Raw genomic sequence first — 20776 nt, 5'->3', positions numbered from 1 at the left:
AGTTCAGAATCTTTAGCCTCTCCATGTCCATGGCTATTTCATTTATTCAATGTAGTAACATGTTTAAACCTCTCCTGTCCTGGAAAAAAAAAGATATCCTACATTTAACCCTATCTCCCTCTCTAGCTTAAAGTAATCTGTAATCTTCCTCACCATTTATTTATCCCATGTCCCAGGTTGAACAGTATCCCCCCCCCCCCCCCCCAAAATTCATGTTCTTCCTAGGAATCTTAGAATGTGACTTTATTTGGAAACAGGGTTGTTGCTGATGTAATTAGTTAGGAGGTCCCTTAATCTACTATGACTAGTGTCCTCAGAAGAAGACTAGAGGAGAGGGAATGCAGACGCGCACACACAGAGGAGGCCATGTGATGATGGGGGCGGAAACTGGGCTGATGCGTCTACGAGCCAAGGAATGTCAGGGCTTGCAGGAAACTCCAGAAGCGAATGGAAAGGCATGGAATAGATCCTTCCTAGCATCTTCAGAGAGAGCTTGGTGCTGCCAACACCTTGTTTTGAATTTTTAGCCTCCAAAACTGTGAGAGAATAAATTTCTGTTGTTTTAACAAGACACCTAGTTTCTGGTGTTTTGTGACAGCAGACCTAGAAACTGAATATACCCCTTAAACCACTATGATTTTCCTTTTGGTTCCAAAGATTCTTTCATGTATGACCTGTGAGAGCCAAATCCAGTCTTTATTTGGCCCCTCTGGAGCACATGCGACTCATTTATTCCTTATTGATGCTTCTCCCCCACATCCTTCTCGGCCTCCTTCATTGCTTCCTAATCTCACAGGCATCTACTGCACGGTGGAGCTCCTGGGTTCGTCACCACCTCTTCCCACTCTGTTTGTGCTCCACTGCAATCTCGTCCAAATACCGGCTCTCCTCCCACCCCCATGCTGATGACTCCACAAGCCTCTGGCCCAAGCCTCTCTCCTGAGATCTACTTTGAGCTCCCCACTGCCTCCTGGACGTTTCCACCTAGAACTTGTACAAGCACCTCAAAACCTACATGGCTAATATGGAAGTCATAGTCTAGAAGCCTCCTTCCCAAATAAACCTGCTTTTCCTCCGTAAGCTGCGTGTCTATGAGAGGCTTCACATTCACACAGGGGCATAAGCCAGACACCTGGCATCTTCTTGGGCTTCTCCTCTGCACCTTTCGCCGTGGTCACTGAGGCCAAAGGACTCTGCCCATAAGGGTTTGGGGAATGTATCCTCTGCATCCCTGCTGCAGCTGCTTTAGCTCAACCTCTCACCACTTCTTGTGACTAGTGGAGACCTCCACTACAGCTGACTTTTATGCTGCTCTGGGAGCACTTTCTTATACCACCTTGTTTTAAGCCGCTCTCCTGTTTCCAATGCTTCAGGGGTTCCTGGTTGCCTACAGGAGGATGTCCTTAGCATTCCTCCACTTGGAATTCCTCCACTACAAGGCCTTGTAGCATCTGGCTTTCAGGAGCTTAGAGTGAAGGGGCTCTGCTTTCAACTCCAGGACCTACCACATACTTGTGTGGCCCTGGGCAATGTACTTACTCTCTCTGCACCTCAGATTCCTCACCTGAAAATGAGGATAATAATAGTACCTACCTCATAGGGTTGTTGTAATGATTAAATGGGCAAATATGTTCAGAGTACCCGGAACTGTGTCCAGCATGTGGTAACTGGGCACTAAATATTAACTGCTGTTGCTATAAGTATTACCTTTCCCCTCTGATTTCCGTACAGCTTTCCATGTGCGTTGTTTTCCAGTCAATCAGAACACTCTTCCTTCTTGGAAGAAAAGAAAAAACAGTCCTACCTGTGTTCCCCTGGCTCTTGGCCTTGACACACACTGTCTGGAACACCTTTCCCACCACCTCTCATCCCACGCTCCTTATGAACATACTTTGACTCATCTTTTCTAACCTAAGTACCCTCCTCTGCCATCAGGCATGCTCTTCATTGAGCCTTCCTAAGGCCCTTGTGCTCACCTCTATTGGAGCACAGATCACACTGCATTATAAAGGACCATCTCCTGTCTCTCTGTCCATCTTTCAGAGTTTGCCATATTGATCTTAGTGATGTCAGCACATGGCACTCAGCTGGACAAAGAAAGCAGGCTCAATAAAGGCTTGTAGAATTAAGCAGAGAATTGTATAAAGGCATAAAATAGAAATGGGGTACAAATATGTCCCAGGATGCCTGGGATAGTCCTGGTTTAGGCCATAGTCCTGATATATTTACTAACAACACCCTCTTTCACTGTCAAAAGTGTCTCCTTTAGACAATACATCATAAGGTCACTTGAGGTATTCGAGCTGTGATTCTCACCCTATCAGGCCCAATTTTTCTTTGTTGAACAGCTATTTTAGAATATCCTATGCACTATCTTTAAATGGAAGTGATAGGCAATAGAAACTGCCAATAACAGAATTTCCAAAAAATCAATGTAATACCCTAAATAGAATGCCAAATGGAAAATGAAGGAGATTTTTTAAAAGTAGCTTAAACTAAAATTATATATGCAGTATTTTGATGTATAAATGCTTAGGTAAGTGACTTACACTTCTGGCCAAGGTGGAGTAACAGAAACCAAAATTACTTTCTGACCTAAAACAACAAAAATACTGGACAAAATATACAAAACTATGGCCCTCAAGCAACAAAGGGAATCAATCACTGGACTCAAGGGTCAAAGGGCAGTGATCCTCAAGAGATGAGAAACAAAGGAGGCCAGCCCCACAACTGACCTCCCCGTCACCATATAAAAGTTTCCAGGCCACAGCACAGGAAGGAAGAATGCAGATGGAGCTCAGAGGTCTTCCTGAGTTGAGAAGACAGAACTGTGAATCTGGGAAGGCCAACATGGCTACAATTCATAGGGCAGAATATTGAGGAGGAGAAGGCTGTACAGAGAGAGAGCTCTGGAAATCTGAAGAGAATACTTACCCTCCTTGACTGTTTAACAGAGTAGTGATCAGAGTATGCAGGTAAGAAAACTGCCTAAAAGGCCAGGCGCAGTGGCTCACACCTGTAATCCCAGCACTTTGGGAGTCCGAGGTGGGTGGATCACAAGGTCAGGAAATCAAAACCATCCTGGCCAACATGGTGAAATCCCATCTCTACTAAAAATACAAAAATTAGCCGGGTGTGGTGACACGCACCTGTAGTCCCAACTACTCAGGAGGCTGAGGCAGGAGACTTGAACCCGGGAGGTGGAGGTTGCAGTGAGCCAAGATCATGCAAAGCCTGGGCAACAGAGCAAGACTCGGTCTCAGAAAAAAAAAAAGAAAAGAAAAGAAAAGTAAAAGAAAAAAGAAAACTGCCTGAGAATAGAAAAGAATCATCCACAAAGATTAAAGAGATTAGAGGATTCCCAATGCTCACAGGGGGCCAGAAACAGTCCCTGTTAACATCAGTCAGAATAGAAAAATCTCATAATTCATTAAGATAGAGTACTTAGAAGGGTTCTGCCTCAGTAGTGAGCAAAACAACCCTAGACCAAATACTATTCTTATCACCTATCAAAGTTTACAGGCAAGATCTGGAAGGCTCAACTTCCAAGTAGCTTAACTGTGTGACAGAACAAAGCTCAGGAATATTTATAGAAATATAAAAACATGCAAGCAACCAATAAGGTAAAATTGGTGAGTTCTGTCATCTAATCAAAAATCATCAGGGATGTGAAGAGGCAAAAAATATGACACATAATGAGGATAAAAATCAATGATAGAATTAGTAGATAGGAGAATAAAATTAGCAGATAAAGGACATTTGAAGCGTTAATGTAACTGTATTTCATATGTTCTATAAGCTAGAGTAAAGATTGGGCCTTTAAACTATGGAAGATACAGAGAAAAACCCAAATTGAATTTCTAGAAATGAACATTACAATGTGTGAGATGAAAAATACATTGGATGGAATTAACAGTAGATTAGACATTGCAGAATAAAATACAAGTGAATTTTAAAACATAGCAATAGAAATTATCCAAAATAAAATACAGGGAGAAAAAAATACTAAAAAGAAAAAAAAATAGTAGAGCATCATCAAGCTGTGGGACACCTTTAAGCCACCTGATACAAGTGAATTTGGAATTTCTAGGAGGAGGATGGACAGAAAAAAATACTTAAAGAAATAAAGGTTGAAAATTGGTTCAAATGCCCAGGCAAAACTAACCTACAAGATGAAGAAGTAGTCAGATGTTTTCATTTAAACACACAAGTCACTATGGAATTGATAGCTACAGATGCAGACCACTGCAGGAGGTGTTATTTTGGTGACTCGAATTTGAATACTACATGTGCTTTTCTTTCTTGGGTGGGACTGCCTGGTATAGTCCAGGATGTTCATCATCCCTAGACCTTGCCTAATAGATGTAGTAATACCCCCCAGTCACTGTGCCTGCCCTTTCCCCAAAAAATACTCTCTAGAGTGCAAGGCCATTTCTTTGAGAACGATTGGTCTAGAATAGATCAAGGATCCAAAAACTATGGCCTGTTTTTGTATGGTCTGTAAGCCAAAAATAGTTTTACATTTTTTAAAAGTTGTAAAGATGCCGGGCGCAGTGGCTCACACCTGTGATCCCAGTACTTTGGGAGGCCAAGGCGGGCAGATCACAAGGTCAGGAGATCGAGACCACAGTGAAACCCCGTCTCTACTAAAAATACTAAAAAATTAGCCGGGCGTGGTGGGGGCGCCTGTAGTCCCAGCTACTCGGGAGGCTGAGGCAGGAGAATGGCGTGAACCCAGAAGGCAGAGCTTGCAGTGAGCTGAGATTGCGCCACTGCACTCCAGCCTGGAGGACAGAGCGAGACTCTGTCTCAAAAAAAAATAAATAAATAAAATAAATTTAAAAAGTTGTAAAGGAGGAGGAGGAAGGGGAAGAAGAAAAGGAGGAGAAGAAAACAAAGCAGGAAGAGGGGGAGGAAAAGTGGAAGAAGAGAAGTAGAACAAATAGTAGTACTAGAAGAAGGAGGTGGGGAGGGGAAGGGCAGGAGGGGGGAGAGAAGCAACAGAAACTTCATGTGGCCCATAAAGTCTAAAATAAGACTTTGCTGACCACAGGTATAGATTCCAGGGGGAAAAGGGATATCAGTTGGCCCTTTTCTTTGTTTATTTTATTTTATTTTATTTTTAAGAGAGATGGTCTCACTCTGTTGCCCAGGCTGGAATGCAGTGGTGTGATGGTAGTATACTGCAGCCTCAAACTCTTGGACTCAAGTGATCCTCCTGCCTCAGTCTTCCAAGTAGCTAGGACTACAGGTACATGCCACCACGCCCAGTTAACTTTTTTGCTTTGTTTGTAGAAAAAGGTCTCACTATTTGCCCAGCCCAGTCTCAAACTCCTGGGCTCAAGCGATCCTCCAGCCTTGGCCTCCCAAGGTGCTGGGATTATAGGCATGAGCCACTGGCCCCTTTTTTCAAGGTGTCTATAACCTAAGAGGGAATGTGTCTGTTAGGATTCAATCAGAGAAGCAGAACTACTAAGCATGATATGCAATAAGGAACTTATTATACCAATTAGACTTCATGCAATTGTGGGAGCTGATGAAGACGTCTTTGGAAGGCTGATATCTTTGTGTCTGGTGGTGGCCAGAAGTCACTGCAGGTCAACAGGGCCATCAGTCAGGAAGAAAAGCTGCACATAACATGGGAGAAAGCAAGGACAAACCGTAACCCATGAGAACGAACTAGAACCCACAAAGACAAATTAAAATCTATGTCTGTCTGTCACTACCTCCAATTTCTTTGGTGGTAACAATCAGAATAAGAAGATGGCACCCTCTGCCACAGAGCTCCACACGTGCCTGTCTGGGACTCTGGGAGCTGAAAGATGGGATCAGGTAGAGCTATAGGAGCAAGGGTTCTGGCTGTGGACTCATATCTGCAAGATGGCACGCAGCTCTGCAGCGACCTGTGCCAGGTGCTCTTCATTGACCTTCGGAACATCACAGTTGCTGCTTTGCTTCTGCCTTCCAATTCTTGAGCAACTTTCTCCATCATCGGCCAACCTTAATCCAGAGCCATACAGGGAAAGAGATTCTGGGAAACCTAGTTCTGGCTTCACTAAGGTGAGATAATACAAAGCCATCACAGGGAGAAAAGGCTAGCAATTGTAAAATAATAGGAAATAATACAAAATGAAACAATAATATGAAATGAGCGACATATGGGTGAGTTCTGGATTTACAGAAATGTGTAGGAAAGGGTGATCAGTGAGATGGCAAGGACCAGGAAAGCTGTCTTAAGGCCAGTGGGATGTGAACAGGGCTGGGAAGGGAGCTTAGGATCTGGTCAGAGATGGAGTAGGGTGGGTACTGGAGGCTGATGAAACAACTCAGGGAGGCCAGAGCCGGTAAGTCTTGGGCTAGGACAGTGAGGAGATTGACTGGGCCAGAGAACAAGGCTGGAGGCAGAATTTCAAAGGCTGTGCTATGAAAAGCATTGTTGCCCCTCACATTTCCGGGCCCCATTGTGAAAAGGATGCTTGGAGAGGATAAATTCAGTGCATGGACTGCTCGGAGGCCAGCAGCTTGGAGGCTGTGGTCTGAGGAGGTGAAAGTAGAAATGAACACATATTGAATGCCTACAATGAGTCAGGCTGGGTTTTTTGTTTTTGTTTTTGTTTTTTGAATCTGAGGAAATGGAAAATGAAAGAAGTTTCCCCTTTAGGTGCTGGGGCCCAACAGGTTCAGGGGACTGGATGAACAGAGAGGGCAAAAGCAGGACATGTCCATGCTAGAAGGATGGAGCTGAGAAGGATCAGAAAGGAAGGGCTCCCCCAGTGGCTGTGCAGTGGAGAACCGGCTACACGGCCAGGAAGGCTGTGCACGGTGCCAGCAGCCACAGGGCCAACGGTTCGCCACACACAGAAATGTAGTTTTTCTGGATTGGGGAAGGGACACTGGCAGGGGCATTCACAGCAGGCTTAGTTAGCAACTGGGAGGCACAAAAGTGTGTAAGCAGGAGCACTGGGGTTAGAGCAGCAAGGAAGGATGGCTCCCCTCCTTAGTGAAGGAGAGAAAGAAGAAAGCAACAAGCAACAAGAACACATCACCCTATCCCGCTTTCTCTCATCGTTTTCACTCCCAAGTTCCACCTTTCAGGGTCTATTGACTTCAAGTTATACTACTCCAAGTATTCTATCTTCTAGAACATTTTATGAAAATTTATGACAAGTATACATTTTGCAAAACAATGACACTTACATAAAATGCATCCATTCATTCACAGATCTCTATTGAATATCTACTACGTGGCAGCCTCCATGCTAGGCACTGAGGATAGGACAACTAAGACAAAACCCTGCCCAGTGGCAGGCACAGATCTGTAACTAAGTTTAATCATTAGGGGAAACAGGAAACTCTATTGTCTTTCACTGTGTCCTTAGATCTGCTCTCTGGGGATCTTACTCCATAATCCCCCAAAACTCACGCAGGAGACACCCACCCACCCACTCTGTCCCCACCCATGCCTTTCTGGTCACTGTCAGGAAATATAAAAAGTTCTTTGCCTGTAGAATGGTGATTACTAGGGACTAGGGGGTTGGCGGGAAGAGTGGAGAGTAGAAAGGGGTTGGGGGTTTTGTTTGTTTGTTTTCTTGTTTTGCTTATTATACTTTAAGTTCTGGGATACATGTGCAGAACATGCAGGTTTGTTACACACTATACACTTGCCATAGTGGTTTACCGCCCCCGTCAACCTGTCATCTACATTAGGTATTTCTCGTAATGCTATCCCTCCCCTAGCCCCCCACCCTCCGACAGGCCCTGGTGTGTGATGTTCCCCACCCTGTGTCCATGTGTTCTCATTGTTCGGAATTTTTTTTTTTTTTTAATGGGTGTAGAGTTTCAATTTTACAAAACGAAAATGTTCGGAGCTCTATTGCAAAACAACATGAATGTGCTTAACACTATTGAACTGTATGCTGAAAAACTATTAAGATGGTAAATTTTATCTTAGGTGCTTTTTACCACACACGTACATAAAGTTATTTAGCTATTTCATGTCATACAATATAGTCTCAATTTAGTAAAATTAAAATATCAGTTCTAAGTAATAGTCAAGACTTCAATTTTGTGTAAGGGTTTGGATTTCTTCCCCTGGGACTGGGGCCAGTTGCAGTTGAGAATCTACCTTTAGCAAAGGAGGGCATAAGGGCGATATTGGCATTCATATAATCCTCTTCAACCCTGGATATTGTGAACTATATCACAGTGGAGTGTACACCTTCTGCAATATTGGGAGTAATATTATTCTCTTCCTTTTTGGAAATTACAAACCATATTACAGGAGTGTTGTACAGCCCTTGTGATATTGGGAGTAATATCATTCTCTCACTTGTGGATATTAGGAAAAATATCACATGGGGGGAGGGGTGTACACCCCCTGTGACATTGAGCGTACTATTGTCTTCTCCCCCATTGGATATTAGGAACAATAGCACAGTGGGGTGTACACTTCCTGCAATATTGGAAGCAATATCATTCTCTCCAACACTAGATATCAGGAACAATATCAAAAAAAGGGTGTACACTTCCTACAATATTGGGAGTAATATCATCGTCTCCCCTCCCCTCCGCTGGATATTAGGAACAATATCACAAAAAAGGTGTTCACCCTGTGCGATATTGGGAATAATATCATCCTCTCCCTTTCTATATGTTAGGAACAATATCACAAAAGGCGTGTACACCCCCTGCAATATTGAGAGTGATATCATACTCTCCCCTCCTAGATATTAGAAATAATATCACAGGGGAGTGTAACACTCATGTGATATTGAAAGTAATATTATCCTCTTCCCTTTCGGATATTAGGAACAATATCACAGGGAGGTGTACATCCCTTGCGATATTGGGCATAATATCCCCTGCCCCCATCGATATTAAGAAAAATATCACAGTGGGGGTGTACCCCCCCGCGATACTGAGATTAATATCTATCTCTTCGCCTCCCCGGTTATTAAGAACAATATCACAAGGGGTGTGTACATATCCTGCGCTGTTGGGAGTAATATCATCCTCTCTTCCCCTGGGTATTACAAACAATATTACAGGAGGGTTTACCCCCATGCAATACGGGGAGCAATGTCATCTTCTCCCCCACCCCGGATACCATAAACAATATCACAGGGGGATGTACAACCCCTAGGATATTGGGAGTAATATCATTCTCTCCCCTTCTGGATATTACGAATAATACCATAGGGGAGTGTACACAACCTGCGGTATTGGAGTAGTATCATCTTTTCCCCCGCTCGATATTACGAACAGTATCACAGGGGAGTGTACATTCCCTGCGATATTGGAAGTAATATCATTTTCTCTTCCCTTGGATATTATGGACAATATCAAAGGGGGACGTACACACAGGGTGTTTACAATACTGGGATTGATATCATCCTCTCCCCTTCTCTGGATATTGTGAACAATATCACAGGGGCATGTACACCCCCTTGGATATTCGGAGTACTATCATTGTCTTCCCCAGGATATTTCGAACAATATCACAGGCGGGTGTACACCCTCTGCAATATTGGGAGAAATATCATCCTCTCCCCTTCTGGATATTACAAACTATAACACAGGGGGTGTACACCCCATGCGATATTTGCAGTAATATCATCCTCTTCTCTCCTGGATATTACGAACAATATCACAGAAGGGTGTACACTCCTGGGATACTGGGAGTAATAGTATCCTGTTTCTCCCTGGATACTACGAAGAATATCACAGAAGGAGGGTACACTTGCAGCAATATTGGGAATAATATCATCCACTACCACCCTGGATATCGCGAACAGTATCACAGGGGGGTGTACACCTCCTGCAATACTGGGAATAATTTCATCCTCTCCCACCTTGGATATTTTGCACAATATCACAGGAAGGTGACCACTGCCTGTGATACTGGCATTTATATCATCTTCTTCACCCCTGGATATTATGAACAATATCACAGGGGGGTGTACACCCCTTGCAATATTGGGAGTAATATCCTCTTTCCCCTGGAAATTACAAACCATATTAGAGGGGTGATGTACACCTCTTGCGATATTGAGAGTAATAAAATCCTCTCCCTGCTGGAGGTTTGAACCAATATCACAGGGAGGGGTGTACACCCCCTGCGATAGTGGGATTAACATTATCCTCTCCCCATTTGGATATTAGGAACAGTATCACAAGGGGGCCTACAATTCCTACAATATTGGAAGTAATATCATCCTTTCCCACCCTAGATATCAGGAACAATATCACAAAAGGGGTGCACACCCCCTCCAATATTGGTAGAAATATCACTGTCTTCACCCCTGGATATTATGAAAAATATCACAAAAAAAGTTGTTCATCCCCTGGGATATTGAGAGTAATATCATCCTCTCTTCACGATATATTAGGGAAAATATCACAGGGGTGGTGTACACCTGCTGCAATATTGGGAGTAATATCATCCTCTTCCTCCCTAGATGTTAGGAACAATATCATAGCAGGGGTGGAAATTTCCTCCACTTTTCGGAGTAATATAATTTTCCCCCCTCCTGGTTATTGGGAACAATATCTCATGGGGGTGTACATCCACTGTGATCTTGGTAGTAATATCATTCTCTCCCCCTTTGGATATTAAGAACAATGTAACAGGGAGGGTGTACATCCCCTCCGATATTGGGAGTAATATCATCCTCTCCACCCCGGAATATTAGGAACAATATCAAGGTGGAGGGTGGGGTGATATTGGGGGTAATATCCTTTCCACTCCTGGATATTAGGAACAGTATCACAGGGGAAGTGTACTCTTCCTGCTCTGTTGGGAGTAATATTATCCTCTACCCCGCCTGGATATTAGGAACAATATCACAGGGGGGCGTACACACCCTTCCATATTGGGAATGATATTATCTCTTATCTCCCTCAATATTAGGAACAATCTCACCGAAGGGGTGTACACCCCCTGCGATATTGGGAGCGATATTATCCTCTTTCCAACTGGATATTAGGAACAGTATCTCAGCGAGGGTAAACATCTTCTGCAATATGGGGAGTAATGTCATCTTTCTTCACTCTGGGTATCAGAAACAATATCACAGAGGGGGTGTAGACCGGTTACGACTATGGGAGTAATATCATCCCTTTCTGGATATTAGGTACAATATCACAAAGGGGGGTGTACCCCCTCTGCGATATTGAGAGTAATATCCTCTTTTCACTGGATATTAGGAGCAAATCACTCTGTGGGTATACACCCCCTGTGATATTGAAAGTAATATCGTCCTCTCCCTCTTTTTAAATTAGGAGCAATATCACAGGGGAAGGATGTACACAACCTGTGATATTGGGGGTAATATTATCCTCTTCTTTCTGGATATTAGGAAAATGTCACGGGAGAGTGTACTCACACTATGATATTGGGAGTAATTTCATCCTCTCCCCTTCTCGATATTAGGAATAATATCACAAAAAAAGTGTACACCGCCTGGGATATTAAGAGTAATATCACTCTCTCCCACCCTGCATATTACAAACAATATCACAGAAAGGGGTGCATCCCCTGCAATATTGGGAGTAATATTATCCTGTTACCTCCGGGATATTACGAAGAATATCACAGCGGGGTGTACACTTTCTGTGATACTGTTTGTATATTATCCTCTCCCCTCTTGGACATTACAAACAATATCACAGAAGGTGTACACCTCCTGCGATATTGGGAGTAATATCATTCTTTCCCCTCTTGGACATTACAAACAATATCACAGAAGGGTGAACACTCTTTGTGGTATTGATAATAATGTCATCCTTCCCTTCCTGTATATTACGAACAATATGACAAAAATTTGTACACCATCCGTGATATTGAAAGTAATATCATCCTCTCCCTCTCCCCCTGGATAATACAATGATATCACAGTGGGGCATTCACCCCCTGTGATATTGACAGTAATATCATCCTCTCCCCCCCTGGGTATTATGAACAATAACACATGGGAGTGTACACCCTCTGCAATATTAGAAGTAATACCATCCTCTCCCCGCTGGACATTACAAACAATATCATAGTTGGGTATACACCCCCTGTGATTATGGGAGTAATATCCTCTCCCTTCCTGGATATTATGAACAATATCACAGGGGAATGTACACCCTCTGCAATATTGGAAGTAATATTGTCATCTCTCCCGTAGATATTAGGAACTACATCACAGAGGGGTGTACGCCCCCTGCGATATGGAAAGTAATATCCTCTCCCCTTCTGGATATTACAAACAGTATCACAGCTGGGTGTACACCCACTTCAATATGAGGAGTTATATCCACCTCTTCCCACCGGATATTATAAACAATATCACAAAAAGGTGTACACTCCCTGTGATATGGGGAGTAATATTAGCCTCTCCTTTCCTGGATATTACAAACAATATCACAGGGTGGGGTGCACACCTCCATGTGATATTGCTCCTAATATCCATGAGGGGAGAAAATGATATTACTCGCAATATCGCAGGAGGTGTACACCCTCTTTGGGATATTGTTCCTAATATTTAGAAGGAAGAGGGTGATATTACTGCCAATATCGCAGGGGATGTACACCTCCCTTGTGATATTGTTTCTAATATCAAAATGGGGAGACGATGAGGTGTACAGTTTCTGTGATATTGGGAGTAATATTATCCTCTCCTCCTTGGAATATTAAGGATAATATTACAGGGGGAGTGTACATCCCCTGCAGTATTAAGAATAATATAATTCTCTCACCCCCTGCATATTTAAAAAAATCACAGAGTGGGTGTACATTTCCTGCGATATGGGGAATAATATCATCTTCTCCCCTTCTGGATATTAGCAACAATATCACTCGGGGTTGTACACTTTCTGCGATATTGGGAGTAATATCAACCTCTCCATCTTTGAATATTAAGAACAGTATCATAGGGTGAATGTACACTCCCTACGATATTGGGAGGAATATCAGCTTCTCCCCTCCACGGATATTAGGAACAATATCCCAGAGTGGGTGTACAACTGCTACGTGGAGAGTAATATCATCCTCTCCCTTCCTGGATATTAGGAATAATATCACAGGGTGGGTGTACACAGCCTGCCATATTGGGAGAAATATCATCTTCTTCTTCTCCGAATATTAGGAAGAGTATCACAGAAGGAGTGTACACTCCCTTCAATATTGGGAGTAATATCATTCTCTTCTTCCATGAATATTAGGAGCAATATCACCGGGTGGATGTACACTCACTGCTATATTGGAAGTAATGTCATATTCTGCACCCTGGATATTAGGATCAATGTCACAGCATTGGTGTACACCTACTGTGATATTGAAAGTAACATCATGCTTTCCCTCCCTGGATATTAGGAACAATATCACAGATGGGTGTGAACCCACTGCGGTATTAGGAGTAATAGTGTTATTAATTATTAAGCATTTATTTTAACATTTATATTAATCACACATATTAATATCATTCAAAATTATTAATATTATTTTAGTTAATATTAATATTTTGTTTAAAATTATTATAATTTTATTATTAGTAATATTCTGTTCATTAATATTAATAATTATATTATTATCATCAGTATAATTATCAATGTTAATAGTTATATTAATCATTATATTATAAATATTAGCATTAATAAGTACTACTAATTTTTAATTATTAATATTAACAAGTATTAATATTATTCCTGATATCCAGGGGGGAGAGGATGATTTTACTCCCAATATCTCAGAAGGTGTACATCCCCCTGTGATGTTGTTCCTAATAGCCAGGGGGTAGAGAATGACATTACTCCAAATATCGCAGTGGGTGTACATTCGTTTTGTGATCTTGTTCCTAATATCCGGGGGGGAGAGGATGATATTACTCCCAATATTGCAAGGGGTGTAGACCTGCCCTATGATGTTTTCCCTTATATCCAAAGGTGGAAAGGATGATATTTTTCCCAATTTCGCAGGCGATGTACACCACTCCTGTGGTATTGTTCCTAATATTCAGGGGGTGAGAGGATAATATTATTCTCAATACTGCAGGAGATGTACACTTCCCAGTGACATTGTTTCTAATATCTAGGGACAGAGAGGATGATATTACTCCCAATATAGCAGGGAGTGTACACCCCTTCTGTAACATTGTTTTTAATACCCAGCAAAGGAGAGGAAGAAACTGCTTCCAAAATTCCAGCTGGTATACACTGTTTTGTGATATTGTTCCTAATATCCCAGGAGAGATGACGATATTAATGGCAATATCGCAGGAGGTGTACACCAGCCTGTGATATTGTTCTGAATATCCAGAGGGGGAGAAAATGATATTACTCCCAATATCTCATCCCCTGTAATATTGTTTCTAATATTCAGGAGAAAAAGGATGATATTATTCCAATATCACAGGGGGTGTACACACCTCCTATGGATGACAATATCACAAGAAGTGTACAGCCCCTATGATATAGTTCCTAATATCTAGGTGTGGAAAACATGATGTTACTCCCAATATTGCGTGAGTTGTAAAACCCCATCGATATTTTTTCCACAATCTGAAAGGGAGAGGATATTACTCTCAATATTGAAGGAGGTGCACACACGCCCTGTGACATTGTTCCCAATATCCAGGTCGGGAGACGATGATATTATGCCCAATATCGCATGGGATGTACACCCACCCTGGGATATTGTTCCTAATATCTTAGGGGGGAGAGGCTGATATTACTCCCAATATCGCAAGGGGTGTATACCCACCCAGTGATAGTGTTTTTAATGTCCAAGAAGGAAAAGGATGTTACTCCCGATATCGAAGAGTTTGTACACACCCCTTGTGATATTGTTCCTAATACCCAGCGGGGGAGTGTATAACATTATGCCCAATATCACAGGGAGTGTACACCTCCCTTGTGATACTGTTCTTAATATTTAGGGGGGAAGACAATGATATTACTGTCTATATCGCAGGGGTGAACAACAACACTGTGATATGGTTTTTAATATTCAGTACACCCCCTGTGATATTGTTCCTAATATCCAAGGGTAGAGAGAATGATATGACTCACAATATGGCAGGGGGTGCTCACCTCCTCCATGATATTGTTCCTAATATCCAGGGAGGAAGAGTATAATATTACTCCCAATATTACAGGGAGTGTACATGCCCTCTGTGATACTGTTCCTGATATTCAGGGAGGGAGATGATGATATTACTCCCAATATCATAAGGGGTGTACATTCCCTTGTGATATTGTTCCTAATATTTAGGTAAGGAGAGAATGATATTACTCCCAATATCGCAGAGGGTGTACACCCTTTCTGGGATATTATTCCTAATATCAAGTGAGGGAGAGGATGATATTACTCCCAATATCACGCAGGGTGTGCACCCTTTTTGGGAGATTGTTCCTAACATCACGTGGGGGAGAAAATGATATTACTCCCAAAATCGCAGGGAGTGTACACCCCCCTGTTATTTTGTTTTTAATATCTAGGTTGGGAGAGGAGATAATACTCCCAAAATCGCAGGGAGTGTAGGCCCCTCCTGTGATATTGTTCCTAATATCCAGGGAAAGAGAGGATGACATTACTCCCAACAGTGCAGGGTGTGTACACACCCACTGTGATAATGTTCCTAATATTCATGGGGGAAGAGGGTGATATTATTCCCAATAGTGCAGGGGGTGTACACCACCACTATTATTATTCCTTGTATCCAGGGGCAGAGAGGATGATATTACTCCCAATATCGCAGAGGGGGTACACTACCTACCCTTGTGATATTGTTTCTAATATCTAGGGTTAGAGGATTATAGTACTCATAATATCGCAGTGAGTGTACACTCCCCTGTGGTATTGTTCCTAACATCCAGGTGGGGAGAGGATGATATTACTGTCAATATCGCAGGGAGTGTACACAGCTTCTGTGACATTGTTCCTAATATCCAGAGAGGGAGAGGATGATATTGCTTCAAATATTGCAGGGTGTGTACACCCACTTGCGATATTATTCCTAATATCTCAGGGGTGAGACTACATTACTGGCAGTATCACAGATGGTGTGCACCTCCCTATGACATTGGTCCTAATGTCCAGCAAAGGAGAAAATAATACTACTCTCAATATGGCAGGGGATATACACTTTCCATGCAATGCAATACTCCTTTTTTTTTTTCTTTGAGACAGAGTCTCGCTCTGTCGCCCAGGCTGGAGTGCAGTGGCCGGATCTCAGCTCACGGCAAGCTCTGCCGCCCGGGTTTATGCCATTCTCCTGCCTCAGCCTCCCGAGTAGCTGGGACTACAGGCACCCGTCACCATGCCCGGCTAGTTTTTTTTTTTTTTAGTAGAGACAGGGTTTCACTGTGTTAGCCAGGATAGTCTCAATCTCCTGACCTCGTGATCCGCCCGCAATATTCTTCATAATATCCACAGGAGGAAGGATGATATTACTGCCAAAGTTGTAGCAGGTATACAAACCCCCTGTGGTATTGTTTTTTAAATTTAGGGGGGAAGAGGATGATATTACTCCCAGTATTATCAGGGGAGTAACTGCCCCTGTGGTATTGTTCTCAATATCCTTGGGGGAGAGCATGATATTACTCCCAATATCCCAGGTGGTGTATACCCTTCTTGTTATATTGTTCCTAATATCCAGGTTGAAAGAGAATGATATCACTCACAAAATCGCAGGGGTTTTACACCCCGCCTGTGATATTGTTCCTAATTTCCTGCTGAAGAGAGGATAATATTACTCCTAATAGCGCAGGATATGTACACCCACTTTGTGATATTGTTCCTACTATCCATGGGGAGAGGGAGTAATATTACTCCCAATACCCCTCCACAATATTGTTCTTAATGGCCAGGGGGGAAGAGTATGATATTACTACCATTATCACAGGTGGTGTACACCCCTCTGTGATATTGTTCCTAATAGTTAGGGGGTGAGAGTAGGATATTACTCCCAATATTGCAGGGGGTGTACAACTCCACATGACATTGTTCCTAATATCCAGTGGGGGAGTGGATTAATATACATAATCATAGGAAGCAGACATCATCCCCTGTGATATTGTTGCTAATATCCAGGAAGGAAGAGGATGATATTACTTCCAATATTGCATGGGGTGTACACCCTGCCTGTAATATAGTTTCTTATATCCATAAGGAAAGAGAATAATATTACCACCAATATCGAAAGGGGTGTACTCTCCCCCTGTGATATTGTTTCTAATGTCCAGGTTGGGAGAGGATGACATTACTTCCAATATCAGATGGGGCAAACACCCTCCTTGTGATATTGTTTTTAATATCCAGGGGGTGAGATGATGATATTACTCCCAATATCACAGGTGGTGGTACACCCCCCCCCATGATATTGTTCCTAATATCCAGGGGAAGAGAGGGCATATTACTCCCAATACTGCAGGAAGTGTACATCCCTGTGATATTGTTTCTAATATCCGGAGAGTGGGGGGAGAGCATGATGTTACTCCCAATATCACAGTGGGTGTACAGCCCCCCTGTGATATTGCTTCTAATTTTCAGGGGGTAGAGTATGATATTACTACCAATATAGCAGTGAATGTACACACCCCCTTTGATATTGCTCCTAATATTCAAGGGAAAGAGGATGATATTGCTCCCAATATCGCAGTCTGTGTACACCCACCCTGTGATATTGTTCCCTATATCCAGAGAGGAAGAGAATGATACTACTCCCAATATTGCAAGTGGTGTACACCACGCCTGTGATATTGTTTCCTATCTGTAGGGAAGGAGAGGATGAGGTTACTACTAGTATCAAAGGGGGTGTACGTCCCCCGTGTGATACTGTTTCTAATATCCAGGTTGGGAGAGAATGATATCACTGCTAATATCGCAGGAGGTGTACACCCCACCTGTGATATTATTCCTAATATGCAAGGAAAGAGAGAATATATTACTCCCAATAGCGCAGGAGGTGTACACAACCCTGTGATATTGTTCCTAATATCCAGTGGGAGAGACGATATTACTGGCCATATCGAAGGGGGTGTACACCCCCTCTGTGATATTGTTTTTAATATCCAGGGGGTAGAGGATGATATTACTCCCAATATCGCAGTGGGTGTACGCCAACCCTGTGATATTGTTCTTAATATCCAGGGAGGGAGAGGATGATATTACTGTCAATGTCGCAAAGGGTGGACACCCCTTCTTTGATATTGTTCCTCATATCCACGGGGGAGAGCATGATATTAATCCCAATATCACTGGAAGTGTACACCCCCCTTTGATATTGTTCCCAATATCCCCAAGAGGGGGAGTCCATGATATTACCGTCAATATCAGAGGATGTGTACAACACCCCTGTAATATTGTTTCTTATGTCCAGCAATGAAGAAAATGATATTACTCCCAAAATGGAATGGGCCGTACACCTCCCATGAGATATTGTTTTTAAAAACCAGGGGTGAAATGTTACTCCCAATGTTGTAGCGGGTGTATAAACCGCCTGTTATATTGTTCCTAATATCTAGGAGGGGTTAGGATATTACTCCCAATATCGCAGGGGGTGCACACCGCCCCTGTGATATTGTTCTCAATATCCACGAGGGTAGAAAATTATATTACTCCCAATGTCGCAGGTGGTGTACACTGCACCCCCCGTGATATTTTTTCTAATATCTAGGTGGGGGAAGGATGATATTACTCAGAATATCGCAAGTGGTGTACACCCTTTCTTTGATATTTTTACTACTACTTACAGGAGGAGTGGATGATATTACTCTCAGTATCGAAGGGAGTGTACACGTCCCCTGTGGTATTATTCCTAATATCCAGATTAAAAGAGGATTATATTACACACAATATCGCAGGGTATGGGGTGTACACTCCGCCTGTGTTATTATTTCTAGTATCCAGGGAAAGAGAGAATATTACTCTCAATAGCACAGGGGGTGTACACACCTTGTGATATTGTTCCTAATATCCAGGGAAGGAGACGATGATATTACTGGCCATATCGCAGGAAGTATACACCCTTCTGTGATACTGTTTCTAATATTGAGTGGGAGAGAGGATAATAACAATCCCAGTATCGCAAGGGGTGTATAGCCCCCCTGTGATATAGTATGTAACGCATATGCCTAATATGCAGTGAAGTAGAGGCTGATATTACTCCCAACATAGCAGAGGGTGTACACCCACCCTGTGATATTGTTCCTAATATCACAGGGGAAGAGGATGATATTACTGACAATATCGCAGGGGTGTACATCCCTTCTGTGATATAGTTCTGGATATACAAGGGGAGAGTGGATGATATTACTCCCAATAGCAGAGGAAGTGTACACCCACCCTGTGATATTGTCCCTAGTAGCCACAAGGAGAAAGGTGATATTACTCCCGGTATTGCAAAGGGTGTACACCCCACCAGTGATATTGCTTCTTACAGCCAGAGGGGAGGTGGAGAAGATGGTATTACTACCAATATTGAAGGAAGTTACGCCCCCGACATGATATTGTTCTTAATATCCAGGTTGAAAGAAGATGATATTACTTCCAATATAACATGGGGTGTACACCCCGCCTGTGATATTATTCGCAAACTCTAGAAGAAGAAAGAATGATATTACTTCAAAAAGTGCAGGGGTGTACACCCCTCCGTGATATTTTTTCTAATATCTAAAGAAAGACATGATGATATTACTCCCAATACCAAAAAAGGTGTACACCCGCCTGTGATATCGTTCCTAATAATTAGTGGAGGAGAGCATGATATTACTTCCAATATCACAGTGGCTGTACTCCTTCCCTGTGATTTTGCTCCCAACTTCCAGCGGGTAGAGTATGATATTACCCCCAATATAGCAGTGGGTGTAGACCCAACCTGTGATAATTCTACGAATATTCAGGGAAACACGGGATGATATTACTCCTAATAATGCAGGGAGTGTACACCCCTTGTGTGATATTGTTCTTAACATCCAAAAGGAGAGAAAAGGATATTACTTTCAATATCGAAGGCTGTGTACACCCACACTGAAAAATTGTTCCTAATATCTAGGAGAGGAGAGGGTGATATTACTCCCCGTATAGCAGGGGGGTGGACAGGGGAGTAACATCCAATATAGTAGTTCGGGTGCCCCTGCCCTGTGATGTTTCTCCTAATATTCAGGGAAAAGCAGTATGATATAACCCGAAATCTCACAAAGACTGTACACCATTTCGTAATATTGTTCCTAATATACAGAAGTGGGTACGACGATATTAGTTTCAATCTCGCAGTCTGCGTGCACACACCCTGCAAAATTGTATCTAGGATCCAGGAGGAAAGAGATTGCCATTAATCAACATGTGAGGCACCACCCGCGGTATGGGGAGTAATGGCACCCCCCCTCCCCTCTCTGGCTGTTACGATCCACCTCGCGGGGGGTGAGGCACCCCCCACGAGGTGGGGAGTAAGAGCCACCCCCTCTCCCCCACTGGCTCTTACGATCTACGGTGGACTCACAGCCTGTTTACGATGTTGTGAGTAATAACATCTCTCCCTCTTTAAATTATGAACTATTTCACAGACGGGTGTACACCCTCAGTGTACAGAATGTGTACACCCGTGTGTATTGGCAGTGATATCATCCTCTTCCTCCCTGAATATTAAGAAGCAAGTAAAATATCATCTTCTCCGCCTTCCTGGATATCAGGAACAGTATCACACAGGGGTGTACACTTTCTGCGATATTTTTTTCGAATAATAATCAACCTCTCGGCCTTTGACATATTAAGAATTCAGTATCACAGGGTGGG

General features: G+C 42.8%; 1 long non-coding RNA gene across 1 annotated transcript; it reads right to left on the bottom strand.

The window, feature by feature from the left end:
• Positions 1–228: 228 nt before the first annotated feature.
• On the bottom strand, positions 229–2667 carry LOC108536421 (uncharacterized). The gene is made up of 3 exons (XR_001887514.1): positions 1977–2667; positions 1708–1776; positions 229–536 (listed from the first exon to the last, which is right to left on the bottom strand). It is a non-coding gene; the product is annotated as an uncharacterized LOC108536421 (long non-coding RNA).
• Between the last annotated feature and the right edge of the window lie 18109 nt (positions 2668–20776).

This window comes from Rhinopithecus bieti, unplaced genomic scaffold (genome assembly GCF_001698545.2).
Source record: "Rhinopithecus bieti isolate Rb0 unplaced genomic scaffold, ASM169854v2 scaffold_641, whole genome shotgun sequence".
Lineage (NCBI taxonomy): Eukaryota > Metazoa > Chordata > Mammalia > Primates > Cercopithecidae > Rhinopithecus > Rhinopithecus bieti.
The sequence above is the reverse complement of the archived record's forward strand: the minus strand, read 5'-3'. Positions and strand labels throughout refer to the sequence as shown.